This window comes from Lithobates pipiens, unplaced genomic scaffold (genome assembly GCF_037356315.1).
Source record: "Lithobates pipiens isolate NorthernLeopardFrog02 unplaced genomic scaffold, aLitPip1_a1.2 Scaffold_8, whole genome shotgun sequence".
Classification (NCBI taxonomy): Eukaryota; Metazoa; Chordata; class Amphibia; order Anura; family Ranidae; genus Lithobates; species Lithobates pipiens.
The window spans coordinates 465281942-465308814 of NW_027507903.1; the positions used below are offsets into that span (position 1 = coordinate 465281942).

The 26873-nt window shown below is 42.7% G+C and overlaps 1 protein-coding gene across 3 annotated transcripts in view; it reads right to left on the reverse strand.

Annotated features, from left to right (window-relative positions):
* CALD1 (caldesmon 1) overlaps positions 1-26873 on the reverse strand; it is a 238067-nt gene that overhangs the window by 143804 nt on the left and 67390 nt on the right. For all 3 annotated transcript variants that reach the window (XM_077468528.1, XM_077468532.1, XM_077468529.1), the window contains exon 2: positions 18733-18831. The gene's annotated coding sequence lies outside the window, so the exon portion shown is untranslated. The remainder of the gene's footprint in view (positions 1-18732; positions 18832-26873) is intronic.

The window sequence follows — 26873 nt, forward strand, 5'->3', positions numbered from 1 at the left end:
ATATTATTATTGTCATTATCAGTATGAATCAACTTGTTATGTGTCCATATGTGTTTTTCACGTGATTGTGACACCTAAATTAATTAAAGTAGACCATATGTATCTCAATACTGTTTATATATATATATATCATCATCATTAGCATTGTATGCCTCAAGTAAAATTTTTCTTCTTTTATCCACATTTATGTATTAGGGATGGAGGCATGCTATTGCTAGATGTGCCGGGTCACAGTCGTTCTCAAGGTTTCAACACACCAAAAGGAATCCCATACCACCTAAAGGGTCCTATTTTGTAATTATTCCAAGGGTTCCAAAAACCCTAACTCACCAAACTATGTGACAAGAAAAACTCCTCCTTAAAGTGGAAGTAAACTCCACTAATGTTTTCAGCCAAGGAAGCTGCCATCTTTGCCTCTGTTTAATTTTCAACTCCAGCCTTAGGATGGTTTGATAGTTTGGCTGAGAGCACAGCCAATGTGCAGTTAGCATTCCCGACGTGCCTTTTTTTTTAACTGTTTAAATCCATGGGTTTACTTCCACTTTAATGCTGATAAAATCAAAGTAGGGTGGGTGTGTGGCACAGCTTCATTCTCCAGCCAACCTTTCCAGAATAAATTCCCAGCAGAACGTTGTCTCTATCACCCGTGACTGTGGAGTTTAGTTCTGCTTTACCCCTTTCCTGTGCAATTCCTCCTCCAAGTCATTGAGCCCCACCATCCATTTTCTTCTTCAGGGCTAATATCAGGTAAAATGTTTGAAAAGCAGCTTTATGCATAACACATGGCTCCAGATCGCCAAAGTTTTTCTTGGGAGCAAATGTTTTTTGCATTATTATCTTAACGGTTCCGTTCCATCAAAGTTTCATCAAAGCATCTTAGAAATGCCTGGATTACTCTTGTGCTGAGACCAATTACTTTACTATAAAGGAACAAATGCAGTATATTAGGATGTAAAATCTTATTGTAGTAAGATAGAGATTTCAGGTTTAAAAAAATAACTGTTTTCGCCCTGAAGGGCTTGGCAGAAACAGAATGTTCTTGTGTCGCTGTTAAATAGTCATGTCATACAACAACAGATAGAGATCAGAGCTAAAACATTTACTGAATACTCGTCCAGCAATCCCAGCTTGGACAGAGCGTGGCCTAATTTCACCCACAGAAGGCGGCAGGAGCACAATCTGTTCAGCTGCTTGAGTAAAAGCATGCAATAGTGGAAATTCTGCCGTACAGAAGAAGACAAGAACTGTAGATTTACACCATAACTGAATAGCATTTAGTTTGCTAAAAAGCTGTGTATTATAAATAATTTCATTTTTTTTTTTTTATTAAAATCCTCATATTCATTCTTTCTTTGATCTCAGTGATGCTGATTTCCTGCAGCTGGGTAACACCATTTACATATGCCCCAAATCTTCACTGAAAAACTCCCAGAGATGGCAGAGATGGCATCCTCCTGTCCTGTGCCTTGTTGCTAGGACATTGCTAAGACACTGCTGGATGTTACTGCTCTCCCACCCACACAATCACGGGAGTGAGATTTCAAACCCTTGGATATGTTTGGTCTACTATCTCCTCCTTTGTAGCCTTGCTGAGCTCAAAGCTACAGAGACGAATGAGAGAGAGCACAGCGAGCGGGTCTGTATCAGATGGGAGTCCTAGCAACAAGGCAGGACATCTCTTGTTTTTCGGTCAAGCTTTGGAAGGTACGTAAATGACCTACACCTATAGCAAATTCATTATCCAACTCCAGCCAAAACTGCAGTTTGTTTTTATCTATAGGCACCTCTTTCCTGCATAGGCAGTTTTTTGGTAAAAGTGAACTAACAGTTTACATGGTTTAGTTTTTAGCTTTAGTTTATCTGCCCATGTGTCTGCTAAATCACATACAGAATATTTCAGAAAAATCGAAGGATTCCCTTGGGTGCTAATTATCCGCCATGACAGGAACACAGAGAACAATGATTTGTTGAAAGAAAGACTGGTTCATTTTTAGTTGATAAAAGATTGTGGCATGACTTAGAGAACTCTGCCTGTACCTGCACAACAAAACCCGTTGGAATCGTCCTCTGTTCATTAGGACACAGCCTTACGGGGGTGTACACAGACAGGAAATCCCGACAATCATTGTAAGCTTCTACATATTATTATTACGGGTTTATCAGAAGAACTGCATTTGTATAGTTCTGAAATCCTGTTAAAAGCTTTTGCAAATTAATTTCTTATCAGATGTTGATGTATCCTGTCCACAACAATTATAATCCCTTATCCATAAGCAACGCCAGCAGTGAGTATTAAACAGGGTACAGTATTATGCAGTTATCTGATCTGGAATGAGAACACTTCCATTTTGTCAGGTCACATGACCCCAGTTAACAAGACATATCCTTGAATGACCTTGGCCAAGGACTGCCCTCTTCTGTGGCAAATTGGAGAGTCATATAGGTCTATTAACCTTAGTTTGCAATGAGGGTGCCAGATTCAATGAGCTGGCTTCCATTTTGCCAGTGTAATGCTTGCCCCAGTATGAGTGGCCAGAGAATATAGCTGGCGAATTAAGTTTCACCTACAGAAGCCCTGTTCTCTTAAGGCAAGCAGGCCTACCAGTACTCTGTTACCTCAGGGACTTAAAGAATAACTAAAGGTAAAATCTTTTCTTTAGTTTTAGATTAGATTTAGAGTCGAAAGGTATTAGAACACCTGCCAATTTTTATCGCTGTCTGTGCCGCCATTTGGAAGTTTCACCCTCTCCATTTGTCCTGTTTACCATTATGCTTGTAAGTAAAAGAAAATCCCAAAATTTGGGGTGTCCTCAGAAAAGTAATAGAGGGGAAATCTTCTTATGGAGACACTAGTTCCCTAAATTTGCTGGGATTTCCTCTTACTTTCTGTTTCGGATATGGGACAGGAAGTGAAGGTAAATCTCCCCAATAGGACACAGCTGGCAAAAAAATAAAAATAAACCAACAGGGGTTTTAACCCTCCTTTACTCTATCCAAAATGAAGAAAAAAGTTTTTGCCTATAGTTTTACTTTAATACACAATGCTATATTTTTTGGCCGGGCAGCACAGGTGGCAGAGCAAAGGTAGGACAAAGGGGGTTATTTACTAAAGGAAAATCCACTTTGCACTGCAAGTACACTTGAAAGTGAACTGAAAGTGCACTTGGAAGAAAAGTCGCTGTAGATCCGAGGGGGACATGCAAGGAAAATAAAAAACAGTATTTTAGCTTGCACATGACTGGATGATAAAATCAGAAGAGCTTCCACTCATTTCAAATCTACCCCTTAGATTTAGAGCGACTGCACTTCCAAGTGCACATGCAGTGGATTTGCCTTTTGTAAATAACCCCCAAAGAGTCTTTGTGAAATAGGGGAATACAGATGTCTTCAGAGAATGGCAGGGAAGGAGCCTCAGCAAGAGCGCAACCAGAGGGACGTGCAGAGTGGTTGGCACAGATGGCATTCAGAGACATGCCAGATAAACAGGAAAAGGGTCAGCAAACAGAAGATCAGATACACATATTTGAACCTAGTTAGGAACATATAAAAACCTAAGTGTCTGCTGACTGGGCAACTGAACACTCAGCAGAAGTGGGACACCAGATTTCTAAGAATGTGGGAGCTGCAGGGAGCCTATCAGAAAAGGTAAGCCTTTAAAGTCAGGTCACATGATAATCTCTTAGCAAAGCCCTAATAAATAAGTAATATTATTTTTGGGTACAGCACGATCCGTGTGCATTTTCACCTCCAGTAAAGCCATAGTTGCCAACATTGTAAAAAAATAATTTGGGAAACTTTTTTGGTAGTAGGCGGAGTCATGATATAATTAGGTGGCGGGGTATGCGTTTATAGGTGTGGCATAAGAAAAGGAAAAAATGCGGCGCGCAAGGCGCGCTGCGACAAAATATGGGCGTGGTTTACGTTAAATAGTGGATGGGGCTTACATGGGGCGGGGCTTACATGGGGCATGGCTCGAAGGGGTGTGGTTAGAGTCTGAGATGAATGCGGGATGGAGAGAGGGAAAGGAGGGGGATGGAGAGAGGGAAAGGAGGGGGATGGAGAGAGGGAAAGGAGGGACAGCAGCCCCCCGATCCTACACCACAATAGCAATATGTGTTTTCCAGAGTTTGACAATCAGCAGATAAAAGATACTCCAAATACCTGGTGTTGGCGCTTCAATCATCCTGGCGCCATGATTGTTATGGTGTCAGGATGATTGAAGCGCATTATTTCTATTATTACATTGTAATATGAAATTAAATCATTTAACTCACCATAATGCAGAATCAGTGGGAGCCATGAGCGCGTCACTAGCCACGTTGCCTGCCACCAGATGCCATCAGGTGTCCCAAGCGGAGTCTGTCCTTACATCAGGTGCCCCATTAGAGGTACCTTCCTCACATCTGTGTCCATCAGCGGAGCCCCTCCTTACATCTGGTGCCCCTCTGACATCCACAGACCGCCCCCCCACATCCTGCACAGACTGGCCCCCCCACATCCTGCACAGACCTGCCCCCACATACTCCACAGACTGGCCCCCGGCATCCACAGACTGGCCCCCGACAGCCACAGACTGGCCCCCCGACAGCCACAGACTGGCCCCCGACATACCACTGGCCCTCCCGACATACCACTGGCCCCCACATCCACAGACTAGCCCCCACTTTCACAGACTGGCCCCCGACATCCACAGACTGGCCCCCGACATCCACAGACTAGCCCCCACATCCACAGACTGGCCCCCGACATCCACAGACTGGCCCCCGACAGCCACAGACTGGCCCCCCGACATACCACTGGCCCCCGACATCCACAGACTGGCCCCCGACATCCACAGACTGGCCCCCACCATCCACAGACTGGCCCCCACATCCACAGACTGGCCCCCACATCCACAGACTGGCCCCCGACATACCACTGGCCCCCGACATACCACTGGCCCCCGACATACCACTGGCCCCCGACATCCACAGACTGGCCCCCGACATCCACAGACTGGCCCCCACCATCCACAGACTGGCCCCCGACATCCCACTGGCCCTCACATTCACAGACTGGCCCATGACATACCACTGGCCCCCACATTTTACAGACTGGCCCCCGACATCCGACGAATGGCCCCCGCCCCGACATCCACAGTGACAGACACTGGCCCCCGACATGCCGCCGTTGCCACGTGGAGAGTGATTTAACTGTGGCGCTGCCCCTACTGCACTTTACACATATACACACACTGGCAGCGGGGGTGGGCGACGCCACAGGTACTCTATATTGTAGACCAACTTCTGGTCTTCTTAAAAATGGCAGCCGGCGGAAACATTGTCTCCGCCGGCCGCCGACCTCTAGTGGCCGGCGGCAAAAAAACTGGAAATTCAATTTCCCGGGACAAACCGAATTTCCTGGGACATTCGGGACAGTTGGCAACTATGCAAAGCTTCTCACATCCCATGTCCAATATATGTTTAATAAGCATGGCTTTGTATTGCTCCAACTAGGTAAGAGGGAAATTGAGAGTTGTTACTATTAGTGGCTCTCCCTTATGCGCCCATCCGCACTCAGTACTGGCTCATTGTTAAATAAAAAAATATTGTAAATGGCGTATTTCCCATTCATGAAGAGATCCCTAATACGTTTCACTCATGTGGGGCTTAGCTGTTGATGAAACGCATTGGAGATCTCTCCATGAATGGGGAACAAGAACAAAAGCAATTTACACTTATTTGATTTATTGATAAGTTTGTAACGTGCCCGTTCTGGGTAAGGACGGGTTGCAATTTTCTTGTAGTCCAAGTGGAGCTTGATGAGCCAGCGTCTCATTAATGTAGCCAACTTGGCGGAGACGCTACTCACGGAGGCATCTAGTCTTTAATATTTTTATGTTTTCTTCCTTATGGTCCCCACTTTCAGAAAAGTGGCAGCTCATTGTTAGGAATATAAAAAAATGAATACCCAAGAAAAAGAATACTGACTGCTGATTGGTTGTTTTCATTACTGTTTGTAAATGTAAAGTACGGTATGTTCTCTGATCATGGGCTCTTCTTGTGTGTATCCTGGGTGGTCTGGTTCTGTCATTAGGAGTGCTGGATTGGTGTTAGTAATGCAGCATAGCTTTTCTGTTTGGGGTGACATCATGTAACAGGATATTGCTGAAAATATGTTTATTTAATCATGTTAATATATCTAATGTATGTTTTTGTTATAATTTGTTCTTTATTAGAGATCACAAAAGGGTATCATACATGTCAGTGGCGGTTGATGTCACTGCAGGTACAGAAAGATAATACACAAATCACAGATTACAGGGTACAAACAGAGTAGACATGTAATATTAACAAGTGGCGTCAAGCGTGTGTCAAGAACATTGAGCTCTATAATCCTGCGTTAAATACCTTGTGCTCAAAGTAATGGTGACATCATGATCATAGTCTAAACAGGATAACTTCACCTTTTGTAAAAAAATAATAAATGCATATCTTATGGCAGGTAAAAAATTGTGCATTTATAATTTTTCTACATTGCAGCCTTTAACCTCCCTGGCAGTATGGTTATTTCAGATTTTAGGTGCTGAAAGCGGTAGAATTATTTTGCATGAAAATTTGGCGTTTTATATTGCAGTCCTGTAATTCTTAGGAATAACTCACTTAAATCTGTCTAAACCAGAGTCTAGTAGACATCCCGGGTATGATAAAGTTTGAAAAATGAAATCATAAATTATAATATAATAAATAACTATAAATAATTATACCAAATAATAATATAATAATAATAAAAATGATTCAATAATGTAATCAAATCAAAAAAACTGAAATTTGCTCGGGTGCAGAATTGTCACTGTCATTACTTTTCAGTGTTTGATGACGGATCTCCCCACAAATCGCTATCACTCAATTCTGCGAGTGATTCTAATTTATTATCGCTGTTTTCTAGCTGTTCTTAAACCACTTTTGCTGTATAGGGACAGTTTTGGTTGCTATGGACAATCTCCAGTTTCCAGGCATAAAGAACAGTTTTTATAATATAAAACTGCATGCAGGGCACTGGGCAGACCACTAGGGACAAAAGGGAGGTGAAATAATTACATACAGCAATGTAATCTGTAAGATTACATTATATTGTATGTAATGTGTGTGTTTTACTATTTGAATTTGGCGCCATTCTCCGCCCCCATGCGTCGCAACGCTCGCAGGGAACGGAGCTTGGCTCTGTGATAGATTGAGCGGAGGACGAGCCGCTTGCACATCGGGGGGACATTGCTGGATCCAGGGGATAAGGTAAATAAACTCATTCTGGATCCAGCGATGTGATCCCGAGTCTGGCTCGGTGTTACCACTAATGGTACTGAATTTTCACCCCGAGCTAGACTTGGGAATACTGCCAGGTGGGTTAAAGCATTGCACCCTGCAATCAGCAAATCACAGGTGCAATACCTGGATCCTGCAGACACTCAGTACACTGTCTTCCCATACCCCCAATACAGGCAGGCCTTTACTAAATGGCAGGAAGAATTGATGGACTATGAGAGCGCTCAGCAGTGCCCTCACAGTTCATTGACATCTACAAGCCTTCATTCACAATGGCTGATGGTACTTGAAGTCTAATTTTTTCACAGAAAATTGTGAATGAATGACTGTTTTCTAATTGTGATAGTGGGTGCAAGGAGAAGATCCCCTGCCAGCTGTCACTGGAGGCGGGTCACTAGGAGGATGTTACATGTTACACTCTAGATATAGGTGTAATATGTAACATGTTCCTAAAGGTGAACCTAGCCTTTAAGAGAAGAAGAACAGGGGAAACTAATAGGTGATAAATGCAGAGAGAACTTTAAGACCAGTATGCCCAATTATGTGTGAGTAGTAATAATTTATGCTTTTTAACATGTAATGTTACAGATAAAATAAACTCTGGCTCTTGAAGAAACAAAATTGTAAAATGTGTCAAGGAGATTGCTAATTTTTCCCCTCCCACCGCTGGGATCTCTCACCTTTGGACTTTGAGTACAATTACAATTAATTATATAGAGCGGTGGTAGAGGGTTTTTACAGAGAGAGGGGAATTTTATCAAGGTCCACCCAAGTTGATTTTCTGTACTTTGTATAATAATATTTTAATATAAAAGATGGTTGAAAACTCACATATATCCACTGAAGTGACTAGATTCAAGTGATACACAGAGATGAAACAAATCCTCCTGAATAGGTTGTTCCTGTTTATCTGCAGCCCTCTCTCCTCTACAGCCTCCAAAAGCACACATCACATTTTACACAGTATTTATGAGCTTCAGAAGGCAAGGGGACAGTGATCTGATGTCACACAGAGCGGGGCATAGAGGAGAGAGCTGAGCGTAATCTGAGACCTGAGTGCAGGGAAAGAACACATCCCATCTACACAGGCGCATAGGGAAACATGAACAGCTGGCACTGTTAATTACCTGTTGTGTGCTGGGGGGAGGGGGGGCTGGGCCGTCTCCTGATTGTCTGGTGTTGGTATAGACCAGTGATGGCGAATCTTGGCACCCCAGATGTTTTGGAACTACATTTCCCATGATGCTCATGTACTCTGCGGTGTAGATGAGCATCATGGGAAATGTAGTCCCAAAACATCTGGGATGTCAAGGTTCGCCATCACTGGTATAGACTGTCAGAAGTGACTCATATAGATAGCAAAGGAAAGAGAGAGGAGACAGAAATCACACATGGTGCTTTGGATTGAGACAAGTACACACTATTGAAGAATATGCTTTTTTCATTTTTAATTTCAGAGGTTTACAATCACTTTAGCATTTCTGTATTCATTAAAAAGTTAATATTTTATTACTATATACTTGGGTCTGTTTGGCACCCTGAAAATCCTATTTGTCAGTATGCGTTTTCTTACTGATACTGCTCGTTATTAAAGGACCAGTCCCCCAAAAGTAATATTTTATTTATAGGTGCAGACTGGTGGGCTGAATCAGCCCTTGGCTCCCTGCCATAATTCCTGACTCTGTTCCTGTCCACCTGGGAGTTTTCTTAGCTCCAGCTCCTCCAGTTACATTCTCCATAATCTAAAATATCAAAGAAAGGAATCCAGCTAGAAGAGTTGGAACCCTTTATAATAGCCACAGAAGGTGTGTAGACCCAGAAACGCAGAGCAGATATCTCCCCTATGGATTGAAGAAATCAAGAAACTGCCCAGTGGTTTAAGGGCTCATTCCAATGGGAATTAGCTTTTCTACCAGCAAGAATCTGCTGTAGGGAAACTTCAGTCCCATACACAAGTTGCGTGTGAAAAGCTGCAGCCAGCAGCTGCACTCCCAGATTTGCACCCTGTACAAATGGCCAACACTGCTGTTGTTCACATGCAACACCCCATACAAGCAGACACAAGAGATTAGGGCCTCTGACCAACTCTGGACGCAGATAGTTTGCATCCAGGGCTGGTAGTTTTGCAAATAATCATTATGTTTATGCACCCACAACACAGAGTACTGCTGTGTTCAGATGCAGTGCCTGCCCACATCTGAAAGCCGCAGCTTAATCGCCATTTTGAACTAGCCCTAAATCTCCAAAATCTGCCAAAGACTGTGTGTAAGTTCTGAGTGAACTAAGCCTTGAAATTACATTTTTTTGTCAATCTGAAATTGGTTTCTCTTATAGGGATACGACCAGGCTTTTTCTGGCACGTTTTATTTGCAAGTTTAAATCAGTATTTTTTGCTAGAAAATGACTTATAACCCCCAAACATTATACATTTTTTTTAGCAGAGACTCCAGGAAATAAAATGACGATCATTGCAATTTTTATGTTACACAGTATTTGCGAGGCAGTTTTGCAAATGCAATTTTTTTGGTAAAGATACACTTTAATGAATTAAAAAAACAAAACACAATATTGTATAATGTGAAAGATGATGTTACGCCAAGAAAAGAGATACCTAACATGTCACATTTTAAAATTCCACGCTTGTGGAATGGCGACAAAATACGGTGCTTAAAAATCTCCATAGGCGACACTTTAAACACCTTTAGCCCTTGTACACACGGTCAGACATTCCGACGGAAAATGTCCGATCGGATCGTGGTGTCAGAAAATCCGACCGTGTGTGGGCTTCATCTGACTTTTTCCATCAGAATGTCCGACCAACAAAGTTTGAGAGCTGGATATAAAAATTTTCCGACAACATGATCCAGTCAATTCCGAGTCCGATCGTTTGTAGAGAATTCAGTCCCGTTGTAACTACATAACGTCACGAACGATTGGATTTTCCAACAACTTTGTCCGACCGTGTGTATGCAACACCAGTTTCGGCCAAAATCCGTCTGAAAAAATCTGATGGATTTTGTCGTCGGAATGTCCGACCGTGTGTACAAGGGCTAACAGGTTACCTCTTTAGAGTTACAGAGGAAATCTAGCTCTCTCTCTCTCTAACGTTCACGGTGATACTCCACATGTGTGGTCCGAATACCATTTACGTATGCATTTGCTTCTGCGCGCAAGCACGGAGGGATAGGACACAAAACTGTTGCAAACACTTTCCTAGAAAGTTACAGAAACTATTTGGAAAAGTTGGAAACATTTCAAATGGTATTTCCAAGGAAACGTAGACACAATTTGTCACAGAATTGTCACAAAGATGTGACACAATCAACAATTTATTCCAACATGGAAGAGGACTTATTTACTTCCACTTTCCCTATCATCAATATGGCGTTATTTCATTAAAGTGTTGCAAATAAGAACTTCTTGAATTTATCTCATGCATCGGTGCTACCAATAAAATCAATCATGAAGGCTTCTAACTACATATACAAGAAATGTGTTATGAATGCCTTTTTCAAATCACCCCCAGTGTCTCTTACATAAATTGTGTATTTGTTTTTACATACCAAGGAAACAAACTCTGAAATAGTGAGAAATTATTACGACTTATTACGAAAAACACATTCCATAATTTTTACAAAAATCTGGGCTCTTCTGTCAAAAAGTTTACAGCGAACATTTTTTTTTTTTTGGAAGAACTCCCTTGTCTAAAATTATCCTCTGCACGGCTTTCAGGAATAAAACTTGTTTGACAGGACATCAGCCTTCTCTTCGCTTTGCTGAATATTGTGATGTACTTATAAACAAAAGTATGAAACAAGACCAAACTTAAAAAAAAAAAGACATCCTCTGAGCAAAACCAAAGCCATTTCTTCCCACCGCTGGAAATACTTTGATGGTGGGTAATGTAGACACCCCTGAGAAAATGGCGTGGTATGGGAAAGCGGAGGGGGCTTCTGAGGAATGTTGTTTTTTTACCTACCGCCACAGTTGTGTCTGAACATGAACAAAAATATGTTAAAAGTTTTAATAGTAACAACATGGATTCAGGTCAAAAAAAAAAAAGTTGCGTAAACAAAATTTAGATTAAAACCATATGTGGACTGGGAGAATAAAGAGACTTTTTTTTTAGCTCAATAAGGACATCGTTTTCAAAGCTACAAATGTAAAATCTTACTCAATGTTTGAAAACCATTTATTCTAGAATTAAATTTGTATTGAAAAAAAATGTCATATGTGAAATTAGATCACAGTGTTGAAGAGTAGAGTGGAATCCTGTCAAAACTGATTTTATTTTGTAAATTTAGCCTTCCATTTTTGAGTAATTACCTGCAAAAATGTGGCTTTTTGTGTCTTTTATTCAAAGAAGGTGCACAACAAAAGTTAAAAGGTAGAGTGGGTGACTCATTTATCTTATTTAGTTTAACTGTCAGCTTGATCAATTAATTTCTAAAAGGAACAGGCATTTTTACACAAATCACATAGGAACTACCCGAAAAGCATGTGAAAAAGTCCCTGGGGTGCCACCTGCTGGTTGAAAATGAAAATGCTCTACATGTGTAATATGATAATATTGGGGAAGTAGCAGGAGAGGTGGATTAAACACAGAATGGATGAAGCAGAAGCAGGAAGATCCTTACACTACAGGTTCTCTGATACAGCATCCATTCAAACAAAGAGAACCACGGGGGAGGGAAAGAAAATTGCTTGATTTCCATCCCACAGCACTGGGGGGCCCATCTGGCTGGCAGAACACAATGATTACGAAGCAGTAATAGCATGCCAAAAATTCAACAGGCTTATTGAGCCCAAATTGTTTCAATGGATCGTCTTGGGTACAATCAGCCTGCCCATACATGGATTGAAATTCAGCTAGTCCCTGCTGAACCGGCTGAATTTCGATCCACGTATGGCCAGTTTAACAGTCAGAGGCAACATTGCCTTAGATCAGTGATGGTGAACCTTGGCACCCAAGATATTTTGGAACTACATTTCCCATGATGCTCATGAACTCTGCAGTGTAGTGGAGCATGGGAACATCATGGCAAATGTAGTTCCAAATCATCTTGGGTGCCAAGGTTCGCCATCACTGTCTTAGATCAGTGTTTCTCAACTCCAGTCCTCAAGGAGCTCCAACAGGTCATGTTTTCAGGCTCACCATTATTTTGCACAGGCAATTTGATCAGTTTCACTGCCTTAGTAATTACCACAGCTGTTTCATCTGAGGGAAATACTGAAAACATGACCTGTTGGGGCGCCTTGAGGACTGGAGATGAGAAACACTGCCTTAGATGATCTCACACTGCCGACACACAACTTAAAGAGGAGGGCCACCTTAAAAAACAATTATTAAAAAAGTCAGCAGCTACAAATACTGCAGCTGCTGACTTTTAATAAATGGACACTTACCTGTCCAGGGTGCCCACGATGTTGGCAGCAGATAATGAGCAATCGCTCGTCTCTCGGCTGCCCCCGCCGCCATCCTCTGTCAGGGAATCAGGAAGTAAAACGTTGTGGCTTCACTGCCCGGTTCCCTACTGCGCATGCGCGAGCATGCTGCGCATCTTCACTGGTCCCCGTTGTGTTCTGGGAACTGTGTGTTTCCCAGAACACAACGGGGAAGGGGGGCATCTGCGGCTAGCTATTCCCAGAAGTGGGTGCAGATACCTGGATTATACAGGTATCTGCACCCCCCTCCCCCTGAAAGGTGCCAATTGTGGAACCGGGGGGGGGGGGGGGGGGGGAATCCGATGAGCTACAAAACAGGAGTGCCTAGGCAAAACAGAAAGTGTACTGCTATATTTCAGAAGGTATTCAAGACAAGGGGTACATTTTAGGCAAAATGGACATTTCTAGTGTTTCAAGATAAGCAAATCTTCACTTTATCAGTTCAAGTCCACTTTAATATGCTTGCTTACAATTACACAGCACAGGTTTACCATTCTATAATGAATGCTTTTAGGTCACCCTATGTAGAATATTTTCTCGCAGACATCCCAGAATATAAAGAAACAAAGGAAATTTGCAGGCTTTGGGTTGCGCAGTGGCTCTGCCCCTTTTGTCCAGCCGCAGCAGATTTAGCTATGCGAACTATGTGGCCTCTTAGCCTTTCTCCAAAAAGTAGCAGGAATGTGAAAATGACAGTTAATTTGTTTGGAGTGTCTGGCAAAAGCCATCACAAGTTTAAATCTAATTTCTAACAGGTTATAGCCCCTTCACATATTTACAGGAAAGATTAACGATGCTTGGAATGGAATTATTGCCCTGTGTGACAATATTTAACGGTCACTTGTTACTATGAAATATAGGAAGAAGCAATAATGGACCGTTTCATTTTTAAGAGGCAAGAAGAAATAAAAGTATCAAGCTGCAAGTTACAATATAACGGTTAGGAACAGCTGTTCCTTTTATTTCACGCCATGCCTGTTGAGCCGTGTTGATCTGCATTGACCAACACAGGCTTAACACAAGGACACATAGAAAACAATTGCGCTCTATGATTATACAAGTGCAGTTGTGTGTGCCGTGTAAAATGCAGCATGTCTTCAGTTTTACGCAGCACACGACAGCATGTTGAACTAAATGTCATTTTGTGACATTTCAATAAAGTTAAAAAAAAACAGCGTGATGCATTGTAAGCATGCATCACACCTTTCCCATACAATACACACCAGAACCATGCATTATGCACAGCACTGCTGCTGGTGTGAACAAACCCTTAAAGTGAATGTTCAGCCAAAACTTTTTTTGTTTTTGTTTTGGATACAGCGGAGGCAGTAAGGATCACTGTCAGACTTGTATTGCTATCCAGGCTTAAGCCAGACATACATGGATCAAACTTTGTCTGGTTCAGCAGGGACCAGCTGGATTTTGATTCATGTATGGGCAGGTTGGATGTACCTATCAACGTCACAGACTATAGCTGGCAGCCAGGCATGTACTGGCCATCGGGACTACAGGGAGTTTCCCGGTGGGCCGATGGCTCAGTGGGCCGGTTTCAGTGACAGCCTGCCAAGTAATGGCTGCGCGGCTCGCCCTCAACTTTACGCAGTGATGTGAGAAGGATGAGAACAAATACAGAGGAGAATAAGTTAAATAATAAGAGGTTAGTGAGGACTCCTTATGTTATGCTACTTATGTTTTTTGCACAATTGCGTATAGTTTATATACTGTTTTTGTGCTTGTTTGCAAAATTAAAGTGGGCCGGTCTGGATGAAGTCCAAGGCCAAATTTTTGTCCCAGTCCAGCTCTGCCGGCATCACTGACCATTGCATTCTGATGACGGGGGAGTATCCTTGCTATCAGAATACAATGAGTCAGCCAGGAAGATTCCCCTGTCCACATGGAATGTGTGGATGGGGGCATTGGGTTGAGCGAAAAAAAAAGTGACTACACTATGGGCCACTTAAAATGGAACTTCACACAAAAGGGGAAGTTGCGCTTGTTTGCATCCCCCCTCCCCCACTGCCACATTTAGGGGGGAAGAGGGAGTGAGTACCTGGCTTTGACAGGTACCCGCTCCCACTTCCAGTTAGATGTGTCACGACAATCTGAGCTGGAAGTGTGCCTCCCCCCCTCCTACCCCCGCAGCCTACAGGTCCCAGAAGACCGCAGGACCAACCACAAATGCACATGTGCAGTAGGAAACCGGCTGTGAAGCTGCAAGCCTTCACTGCCTGTTCCCATTACTTACGATGCTGGTGCCTGCACTCAAAGCTGACTGAAGAAGTGAAGATATCGCTGGATCCCTGGAATCCCTATTAAAAGTAAGCAGCTACAGTATTTGTAGCTGCTGGCTTTACATTTTTTTGAGGGGTGCCTGGAGCTCCTCTTTAAAGAGGTTGTAAAGGTAAATGCTTTTTCACCTTAATGCATTCTATCTCACACTGCCGGCACCCCCAGTCCCCCCATTTTACTTACCTGACCCCTCGAAAGTCCTACGCTCGCCCCCGACGTCCTCTTCGCCGCTCAGCCTGGCCGCTGATTGGCTGCAGTGGATGGATTGAAAGCAGCGCAGCAATTGGCTCGTGCTGCTGTCAATCAAATGCAATGACGCGGAGCGCCGGGGGGGGGGGCGGGGCCGTGTGATACAGCGAGTGGCTATAGCCACCGGCTGTATAACGGGAGCGTGCCCACAGGTGCTTCTCACCATGGGAGGGAGCTTGCATGAACGTGAGAAGTACCTGCGGGAGGAAGCCGAGACAGCCACCGAGGGACCCCAGAAGACCAGGTTCAGGGCCACTCTGTGCAAAACGAGCTGCATAGTGGAGGTAAGTATAACATGTTTGTTATTAAAAAAATTAAAAAATAATAATTACTTTACAATCCCTTTAAGTTAGTGAGTGAGCCCCATAATAGTAATACAGACAGGAATTAAAATTCTTTCTTTAGTACAATGGTGGAAAACCAGAACCTAGGACAGCACATTCATGAACATTATGACATATAGATTTTCTAAAATTATAATGAAGTGACGTGGTGCAATGAAAACACATAAAGAGCTGCTTTTTAAAGCCAGGTACACATGGGCTGAAAGTCGGGAGACAATGGCCGGTTTGAAAAAAAGGCAGACATTCGGCCCTTGTGTATGTTGATCTGTCAGACGTACATGCTGGAAAACCGATTAGAACTGGGAAGGGGATCTGCTCTTTTCCTGTTGAAGTTTCACTTTCACTTACAGGTCTCTCCTCTCCTGTTCTGTGACTGGAAAGTGAATGGAGACGCAGCACAATGAGCTAATTTCTCTGTCACTCTAATCTTTCCTCTTATCAGAAAGCTTCTTGGACTGCAACAGACCTGGCTGGCTCCTTGTGGTGCTTCTCTCTTCCCAAGTCTGAGCTCTGCTATACAAGGACTGATAATGGATGATACCAAGCCAAATTCAGTTAAGCCGGCCATACACGGAATGTTTTTCTCTCCTGTAACCATGGGTTTTAAGAAAGAAAGTAATCCCCCATCAACACAGATAGTATTGATGGGGGAATCACTCCCACTGAGCCATTACGTTCTCCCGTCGAGGGGGGCAGGTAGAAGACAGTGATTATTGCTAGTGGCTATATTGCTAGCGGGTTGAAGTCAGGACTCTGTGCAGGCCAATCAAGTTCCTCCACCCCAAACTCGCACATCCGTGTCTTTATGGACCTTCTTTGTGCTCTGGTGCGCAGTCATGTTGGAACAAGAAGGGGCCATCCCCAAACTGTTCCCACAGTGTTGGTAGCATGAAATTGTACAAAATATCTTGGTATACAGACACCTTAAAGCCCCGTACACACGAGCGGACTTTTCAACATCCAAAGTCCGACGGACTGATTCCGTCAGACTATTCGATCGTGTGTGGGCTGCAACGGACTTTTGACTCGCCAAAGTCCGAAGGACTTTAGAATATGGAACATGCTTCAAATTTTTCCGAAGGGACTCCGCCGGACCCGGTCCCTTCGAAAAATTCGCTCGTGTGTATGCTATTCCGACGGACTAAAACCGACGCTAGGGCAGCTATTGGCTACTGGCTATGAACTTCCTTATTCGAATCCAGTCGTACGTCATCACGTTCGAATCTGTCGGAGTTTAGTGTGATTGTGTGTGGCCAAGTCCGCTCAGCCGAAACGTCCGTCAGAACTCTGTCGGAACTCCGGCAGAACTCCGACGGAACTCCTTCGGAAGTCTGTCGGACATAAGTCCTCTCGTGTGTACGGGGCTTTAGAGTTCCCTTCACTGGAACTAAGGGGCCAAGACAAACCCCTGAAAAACAACCATAATCCCCCCCCATCCACCAAATGATTTGGACCAGTGCACAAAGCAAGGTCCATAAAGATATGGATGAGCGAGTTTGGGCTGGAGGAACTTGACTCGCCTGCACCTGACCTCAAGCCGATAGAACACCTTTGGGATGAATTAGAGTGGAGACTGCAAGCCAGGCCTTCTAGTCAAACATCAGTGCCTGACCTCACAAATGCGCTTCTGATGGATATAACCCTACAGTCTTAAAGCGGTTCTGCACCTTTAAAAAAAATATTAAAAGCCAGCAGCTACAAATATTGCAGCTGCTGACTTTTAATAAATTCACACTTACCTGTCTCAGGGTCCAGCGATGACGGAGGCAGATGACGAGCGATCGCTCGTCTCTCTGCTGCCCCCGCCGCCATCCTCTGTCAAGGAATCGGGAAGTGAAGCGTTGCGGCTACATTGCCCGGTTCCCTACTGCGCATTCGCGAGTCGCGCTGTGCGTCTCTGCTGGTCCCCGCTGTGTCCTGGGAACTGTGTGTTTCCCAGAACACAACGGGGGGTCGTCTGCGGCGGTCTGTCCCGGAAGTGGGTGCAGATACCTGCACCCCCCTCCCCCCTGAAAGGTGCCGATTGTGGCACCGGAGGGGGGGAGAGATCACATGAGCGGAACTTCCACTTTAGGATGAAGAAGCGCTTTAAGTTGGATACACATTATACAATTTTCTGTCGATTTTGGATTTTGACCCCTTTCACACTGGGGCGTTTTTCAGGTGTTTTGGACTAAAAACAGTGCCTGTAATGCTTCTGAAAAACACCTCCCCTGCAGTCCCAGTGTGAAAGCCGAGTGCTTTAACACTGGGGCGATGCACTGGCAGGACATTAAAAAAAGTCCTGCAAGCAGCATCTTTAGGGCGGTGGAGGAGCAGTGTATACATCGCTCCTCCACCGCTCCTGCCCATTGAAATGAATGGGCACCGCTCCACCGCCCTAAAGATGCTGCTTGCAGGACTTGCAGGACTTTTTTCAATGTCCTGCCAGCGCATCGCCCCAGTGTGAAAGCACTCGGCGCATTTAACCCTTTATTCGGCCGCTAGCAAAGGTTAAATGTGCTCTGCTAGCAGCCGAATAGTACTGCTAAAATGATGGCAAAGCGCCGCTAAAACTAACAATATTTTACCATCAATGCCTGCCAGCCCCAGTGTGAAAACAGCCTTAGATTTACCAAAACCATATAATATGGGGTCGAACCTAAACACTCTCAATTTGTATGCAATCAGACGGGCCCTTATACTACATGGTTTTGTTAAAACTAAAGGAAATCAGACAACAAAAGTTGTATAGTGTGTATGGGGTCTAAGACTGGGATGCCATTAAAGTTCATGTGTAAAGGCAAGTGTCCCAACACTTTTGACATTATAGTGTATATAGAGAACAATCTTTATCTCCTCATCTGCTAAGTGGGCTAAATTTAATTACATATTTTGGCGAAGCATTAAAAATATTCCGTTGCGTGTCTGAAACTCCACAAACATTGAAAAATGCAGAGAGGTCACGCATAACATACTGCCCAGATAACATCAAATATTTCAGTGATTCCATAGAATAACCCCCTCACCGTTTACAAAGCAGGTATCCTAATATTTTCAAGGATTAGCGCATCAAAATTGAAAGCTGATCGTAGTTCAAAGTGAATAACTTTAATCGTACTTACATGAAAGCAATGGGATAAACAGGATCTAGGCTCAGGTCCTATCAGTCAAATGTAGCAGATGCTTAGCAGTCAGACATACAGAGTCGTGATGGTTGTGCACTGAAAAAAAAAAATAGGAGAGACAAAAGTTATAGTGCAACTTGAGACAATTCACCTATTGAATGTGTAATGTCATCCAAGCATCACCACAAATAAAGAAAGTCAACTTCTTAACCTTAAAGCAGGATTAGATCTGAAAATGTAAAAATGTTAGTGAGTAGGATTTTACAACAGAATATATTTTGTATACCTTTTCTGCAACAAAAACTTCTTTCCTGTCTTTCTAAAATTATTTCATACCAAGCCTGGTACTTTTTTTTTACATTTAAAAATCTGTATTTTTTGCTAGAAAATTTCTTCAAACATTATATATATATATATATATATATATATATATATATATATATATATATATATAATTTAGCAGAGGCCCTAGAGAATAAATTGGTGGGTTTTGCAGTCTTTTGATGTCACAGAGGTTTTTCTAATGCAATCTTTGTGGAAAAAATACACGTTAATGAATTTTAGTGCACACAAACACAATATAACACCCATTTTTTTCCGGTAAAATATGGTGTAAATGAGTGAGTAAATGAGTGAGTGAGTAAATAGATACAAACATGTCATGGTTTAAAAACACAAACGCTTGTGGAATGGAGCCAAACTACAATATATACAAATCCTGCGCATTATAAGCATTTTCAGGTTACCAGTTTAGAGTTCCAAAGGAGGTCTGGTGCTGGAATTAATGCTCTCAATCTGACATTCACGGCGATAACTCACATGAGTGGTGTGATCACTGTTTACGTATATGCGCTGGATCAACATGTGCGTTCGCCTTTGCATGCAAGCACAGGGGACAGGGCACTTTAAAAAAAAATTGTATTTATTTTTTTACACTATTTATATTTTTCAAAATGTTTTAGAACTTTTATGGCTGTCACAATGAATGTAAACATCACTTGTCAGAGCAATACTCAGTGACAGGTATTCTTTATGGAAAGATATGGGTCTTTTAGACCCCAGATGTCTCCTCTGCCCTAAAAGTAACTGATCACACCAATATCGGTGTGTTCAGATGCTTTGCCCATTTAAGAATGGTGCTGGTTACATCCAGGGAAACTTGAATCTGGAAATCTGGTTTCATACCAGACCACAGAGTTCATATGGTAAGCCCGCGGAAGCGCCGGCTTCAATTCTGGGATTTCCAATGGGACATCGGACAGGCAATAGTGGGCAGTGGATGGGGGGAAATCCCTCCCTCCTCTTGTAAAAGCCAACCAGCAGCTAATTATTATTATTATTATACAGGATTTACATAACGCCAACAGTTTGCGCAGTGCTTTGCAACATGAGGGCAGACAGTACAATTACTGCTTTTTAGAGCTTACAATCTAGAAGGGGTCAAGTGAAACAAAAGGTAATAACTGTGGGTGGTGAACTGATGAAGAAGATGAAAATACAGTTGTTAGGTGTGGGTAGGATAGGCTTCTCTGAAGAGGAGGGTTTTAAGGGATCATCTAAAAGCTAATAGAGTCGAAAATAATTGGACAGGTTGGGGTAAGCAGTCCCATAGGATTGGAGAGGCTCTGGAAAAGTCCTGGAGACAAACAAAGGAGGAGGTGATGAGGGAGCTAGAGAGCAGGAGGAGAAGAGAATGATTAGGTTGGTATTTTGAGACTACGTTAAAGTGGTTGTAAACCCTTACAAACCACTTTGACCTACAGGTAAGCCTAGATTAAGGCTTAACCTATATGGTTTAGGAGATATTTGCCCGAAAACGGGCACCGCTGTCTACGGCGCATGCGCCGTAGACAGTGGCGCGCAGGCGCACTGAGCGCGGCATTTCCAAGAAATGCGCATGCATGCGCGGGAGTGACGTCATCGCGGCTTCGCCGAATGACAGCGGTGGAGCTGCGAGACGCCACCAGCAAGATGGATGCGGCGGACTACAGGGGACAGCGGCGACTTCGCTGGCTCCTGTGTCAGGTAAGTGACACATAATGGGCTACTATGCAATGCATAGTAGTCCATTATGCTTTGCCTTTGCAGGGAATGAAAGAGGAAGTAAACCCATCAGGGTTTACTTCCTCTTTAAGATATTTGTGTTTTTTAATCAGCACAAGGGATGGTACTTACATTCAATGCGAATTGTCCCCTTGTTAAGAGTGCAGACTATGCCCACATTTTCACCCCCCTTCCATTCATAGAAGCTGTGCTATAGTTCCCATCAATGAAAAAGGAAAGTCCACCTTCTCCATTCATAGGGGACTTTTCATTGACAGTACAGCTTCCATGAATAGGTGGGGGGCATAGCCGTCACTCTTTGTGAGTGCCTGTGACAGGTCCATTGGATCATATTACCTCCTGCAGCACCAAAAGATTTGTCTGGGAGGTATGGGGTAGATTGGCAAAAGACTTTGGATTTTAACTAAACATGATGTAATCCCACCATTCCCCACATTCCCTGAATGTCGCCCTTGCAGAGTGGTCGGCCTCCTGTGTTAAGAATGCAGCAGAGCAACCACTTGGCACGGAACCTGGAAGCAAGTGGTGGCAGTGTCTACTTCAGTGATTTCCAGCTTTCAGGGGGATCAGCCAGGTATGATACATGCATAATTACACTGGTCCAAGCTGGACCAATTTAAATATGTATGAAAAAATCTATATCTGGAAAATTCTTTAAGGGTCAATGCACACTAGGGGCCAAAGAAAATGCCAGAGCTTCTGGCAGAAAAAGTGTCATAAAAATGCTCAAAGTAGCTCGTACTGCACAAGAGTTTAGGAGAGTTTATGGCCAGGGCCGCTGATAGGCCAGTACAACTGGCCCTGTTGTACCGGGCCTGGCCAGCAGAGGGGCCTGGGCAACCTTAACAGATAAGCAATTTAATGTGAAAAAAATAAATAAAAAATATCTGCGATCAGAGTCAACCTCCGACAATCACCATACCGCCATACAGAACACAACACCGCTCCATCCCGCAACACCCCCCCCCCCCCCGCGCATTACATTTTACTTTTTGTTTTTTGCTGATACACATGATACATGATACATCAAATAGATTATAGATGCTATAACTTTTGCGCAAACCAATCAATTAACGCTTTTTGGGATTATTTTTTTACAAAAAATATGTTGCAGAATACATATTGGCCTAAACTATTAAAGAAATTACATTTTTTTATTGGATAAGTTTTATTGCAGAAAGTAAAAAATATATATATTTTTTTTCAAAGTGACCAAATACCACCAAAAGAAATCTCTATTTGTGAGGAAAAAAATTACATACATTTTATTTAAGTACAGAGTCGCATGACCAAGCAATTGTCAGTTAAAATAACGCAGTGCTGTATCGCAAAAAATTGCCTGGTCATGAAGGGGGGTAAATCTTCCAGAGGGCAAGTGGCATTCCTGGGTTGCTGTGAGAAAAATAAATATCACTTGTAGACAAACCTGCACTGTGTTTTAAGGCGGGTCTGGGGAGGGGCCAAGGGAGGGGCCATGGGTGGAGCTGAAGGAGGGGCCAGGGGCGGGACCAGGGGTGGAGCTGAAGGGGGCCCCACTAGTTAGACTGTACGGGGCCCCATGATTTCTATCAGCGGCCTTGTTTATGGCTATTTGCTTTTATAAGCATTTTTTTCTGAAACATCCCCCCCTGGTCATTTTTCACTACAATCAATGTACACTTGAAAACACCAAATGCTCCTAAACACCGCATTTTGTGTTTTTTCTGCCTGATAACTCCTCTCAAAAATGCACTCGTGATGTTTTTTTCTGCCTCTAAACTCTCCTCTTGAAACGTGCTCCTAAACGTCATAATGTGCATAGACATATAGGATGACATTGAGCTGCTTCAGCAGGCAGGAGAAATAAATGCAAAACTCCTGTAGAAGCAGCATTTTTAACCCAAGGGGGAATGGACCCTAAAAAGGTTCCTCCACCCCAAATTGTTAGATGCTTAGCTTCTGAGCAACTGCCAAAAAAAGGATAATGTTTGTATGTAGTGACCCTTTAAATTAGTCGTTAGATGTTTTCACTAATTTGTCAGATTGCTATTTTGCAAGCTCATTAGAACGTGTACGAGTTTAAAAACATATCAGGATAAGCCAATATCCAAAAACAAGCTGACAGATTTCACAACACATAGATTTTTGCATCTTAAGTGGCATGAATCAGGAAGAAGTCCCAGATGATGAAATGGCAGATTGAAAGTTGCTGAATGTTAATGGGTAGCAGGAATTCTTCTGTAGATCAAACTGCATGATAAAGAAGGATTATATGGACAGTGTAACAGACATGTTGCATCCTGCCATACGTGATCTTCAACAAAATGGCTACTAAGACTGAACATAAACAATTACGTTTATCAGAAGACTAAACATGGTGTGCTATTATCGCATTGTCTAGTGCTGCCAAAAACAACAAATTAGGGACGTATTTGAGACCTTTAAGCTTATTAAACACTGAAAAGGAAGCTAAGTGTACAATGTTCAATGTTTAACAGGCTAGAAAGGCTTCCACAGACAGAACATCATTCTAAAAAATGTGCAGGATTTTCCAGTCTGTCTGATAAAATACTTTTTACAAAGAGAACCCGTCACCTTGCCCATTCAGGGTTAAGTAACAAGGTCTGTAAAAAGTCTAACCCCAGACCAGTTTATACTCATCTTTACTGTGCTACCCTGCCACTGCTTGATCTATAGCTGCTGCTACAAAATATTTGGTGCTTCTGGTATGGGGGAACATGTCACCTCCTCCCATGATTCAGTACTAAGGCCTATCTGGGGATGTCATGGTTTAGTCTCAGCTCAGACCCTAGACGACAGTGGGGATTTTGGTGATGACTGCACCAAAGGAAGGAGTCCTTTGGAGTTAAAAGGTGGTTGGGGTGGGCTTTACACAAACCCTATCACTCTGAATGTGCAAGGTGACTGGGTCTTTTTAAAGCAAATCTGTGCTTTGTCCATGCAGGAACACAAGTTTTCTTTTAAACTTTAAAGCACATACCTATCAAATTTCTTTTTCTCTGCTGCCAATTTTAAGGCCATGGAATGGGTGTCAATTTTTTTATTTTTGTTTTTTAGATATGCATGTCATAGGGAGCAACCAGCATCTTTATATGGTTTTATTATGGCCTGTGTTCCTCTTGGTGGGATTACTCCTCACTTTCTCTCCTGGATAGACTACAAAAATGTAAGGAAAATCCCACAAGAACAAATTGACCTCCTGTTTAAATGACTACCATCAAACTTTGGCTTTCCTCTAGATGTCTATCTAACCGAGTATACAGAAAGCGCAAGAAATAGTTTTTTCTTGACATGTTGTTCCAGTACATAGTGGGTCAACAGTATTAAAGTGAGAAAAAAAGTATCTAAAAGCTGATCTCCAGGCAGCAGCTAAATACACAGATAGAATACATGAGGGGAAAATATATCCAGACTCTTTGAGAATTTGTTGACATTGAAGAGAGGATGAAGGATCTATGTTACACATTTTTTGGACTGAACAGGTTCTGGACTCAAGTGAGAGACTATAATAGACGGCTAACTGGATTTGATCTGGGCTCAGATCCAGCCAAGTACCCTTTATACTTTTCTGATCTCCCGATAAAGAGATATAAACACTCCATGTTGATCTATCCCTTGAATGCGGCCAAGGTCTGTATACCAGCATTGTGGAAGCAAGTGTCCCCCCCTACACTCTCAATGTGGCTGGGTAAGATGGCAGAGATCAACTCCATGGAGAGTATCACTGCAGCCCTACAGGGCAAGAAAGAAAAATGTAGACAAAGTTCTGAGGAATATGGCTTGGTCCTTGCAGCGAAGGGGTAGGGTCTCATTTCCACAACAGTTCCTCTCCCTCTACCCTCCCTCCTAACATATCCTCCTACCACCCCCCCATTTTTGTTTTCCATCTCCCCCCCCCCCTCTCTCTTTTTTTTTTATTTTTTTATTCCCTTTTCTCTTCTTGGCTCAGTTTGTTATTTGTTCTTTTTATGGTCCCAGATATGGGGTTCCATGTTCCATTTCATGTTGTGCTTCTATTTAATGAAAAGATTGCTCAGACATGAAACTATGGGGTCTGTCTGGTAGCTGTTGTTAAGCCTTTGGTTAGGGTGGGATACATACTACATGCTGTTTTTCTGATAATGTACTTGTTCTGTTATACATCCACCATGGCTTGCCATATAGCTGGTATTTTGTATCTCTACATCTTATGCTCATCTGTATGCAACTTCCTTACATAAATATACATAAAGGAGTTGTTTCCCCTTCCAAAGAATTTATATTTCTCTCAATCTAGTCCTAAGATTTACACACTTCTATCACACAGCACAGGAGTTTGCATGCAAGCCAGATTGACATGTCTCCCCCACAATGAATAATTCCCCTGGATTTTATTTCTTATATTGGATAGAGTACACCATTGAAACATAGAACAATTGCAATCAGAACTAAGATGGATATACCATCTGGGTGCCACATCACGCCCTGGGCTAAATGAGGCCACCAATTTCAAACCCTTTTTAGAGGGTTTCGCCTCAGGAGGCTGGGAAAATGAGACATGTGGGATCATCTGTCAATATGGGAGTCTGCAATTTTAGTACTATAGGAACCCTATATGCAGTAGGGCAGTAACTTCCAACTCTGCCCTATTGGAATTATGATCACTTCATACGTATACAGTGCCTCATCTCAATACTTAACATGTGCCTTTTTTCCCTTTTTTTGTTTTGACCTTTCCCCTTTCTGGGTTCATCTCCTTTCATTATATGGTCATTCCCCAATTCCCCCTTTTTTAATTTTATTTAATTTATTTTATTGTGTCATTCATATATATATATATACATATACATTTTTTCTTTTCACTTTTTACTTATTCAATGTATTCATTTTTTGTATAGTTTTTCTGGGTCATGTGTTTGTTTTAATGTAGATTGCATGTCTGCTGCAGCATTCTAGGACTCCTTCTAAGATGTCTTTTCAGCCTTCTCAATCTGGGTGTCACCTGCCCAACATCCATTCCAATCCCATGGCTCTTTTGGACCCCCTCACCCGGTGAACCCAGGCCATCCATGCGGTTACAGCGGGTGGTGTCTTACCATCCTGGGCGATTGTTTTGCTGGACGGTGGCCGTTCGGCCCCTTGGGTTGTTTGGCCACATTGTTCTGGCTCCGCCCACAAGTGCATTGGTGGGAGTTGGACGTGCCTCCGTCCCTCTGGACTTGGTTCGCGCCACGTGTCATGTTCCCGGGGGTCAGTGGTGGAACGCACGCCAGCCCAGCATGGCACCATGCACCACTGGGTGGCGTGGCGGCATGGCTAATTCCCCATATGGGGTACTTAAGATGTGCAGCCTAGGGAGTCCTGTCACTTTCAGGCCCTCTTTGGTAGCAAGGTTTTTTTTACCTCCTTCCAGGGGATGCTTTAGCCCATATCCTTCTCTGGTGAGTAACGCAGGGACACTGCTCTTTTTGTTTGGTTTGTAATGGCCAGCATATTGGTCTTGCATAGAGTCATAGATTGTAGGCTACAAAATAATTTTATTAATGCCTTATCTTGATTATTGAATCCTTTTATATATATTCTCGGAACTCTAAAGCTTTACCTCCATGTTATGCTGATTACAGCAATCGTGTCATATACATATATTTCATGCAGGCCTTTTGGCTTGAACGTTGCATACCTCACCAGACTAGTAGCTAAAAATCCCCCCACCCCCCTTTTTCCATCTACTGCTGACTCAAAATATTTCATAAGTAGCATTTTTTGGTTTCTTTTTAACAGCTTAATTGTTGTTTAACATAAACTTTTATATATATATATATATATATATATATATATATACACACATATATATATATATATATATATATATATATATATATATATATATATATATATATATATATACACACATATATATATATATATATATATATATATATATATATATATATATATATATATATATATACACACGCTTTTTTGCTCAGCAGCCACACCATTCAGTTTTAAGAGGACTCTGTCCACTGCACATCAGCCCTGCTGAGCTGTTCCGCTTTCTGACCTCACTGGGTGTCCATAGATAGAGCTTCAGT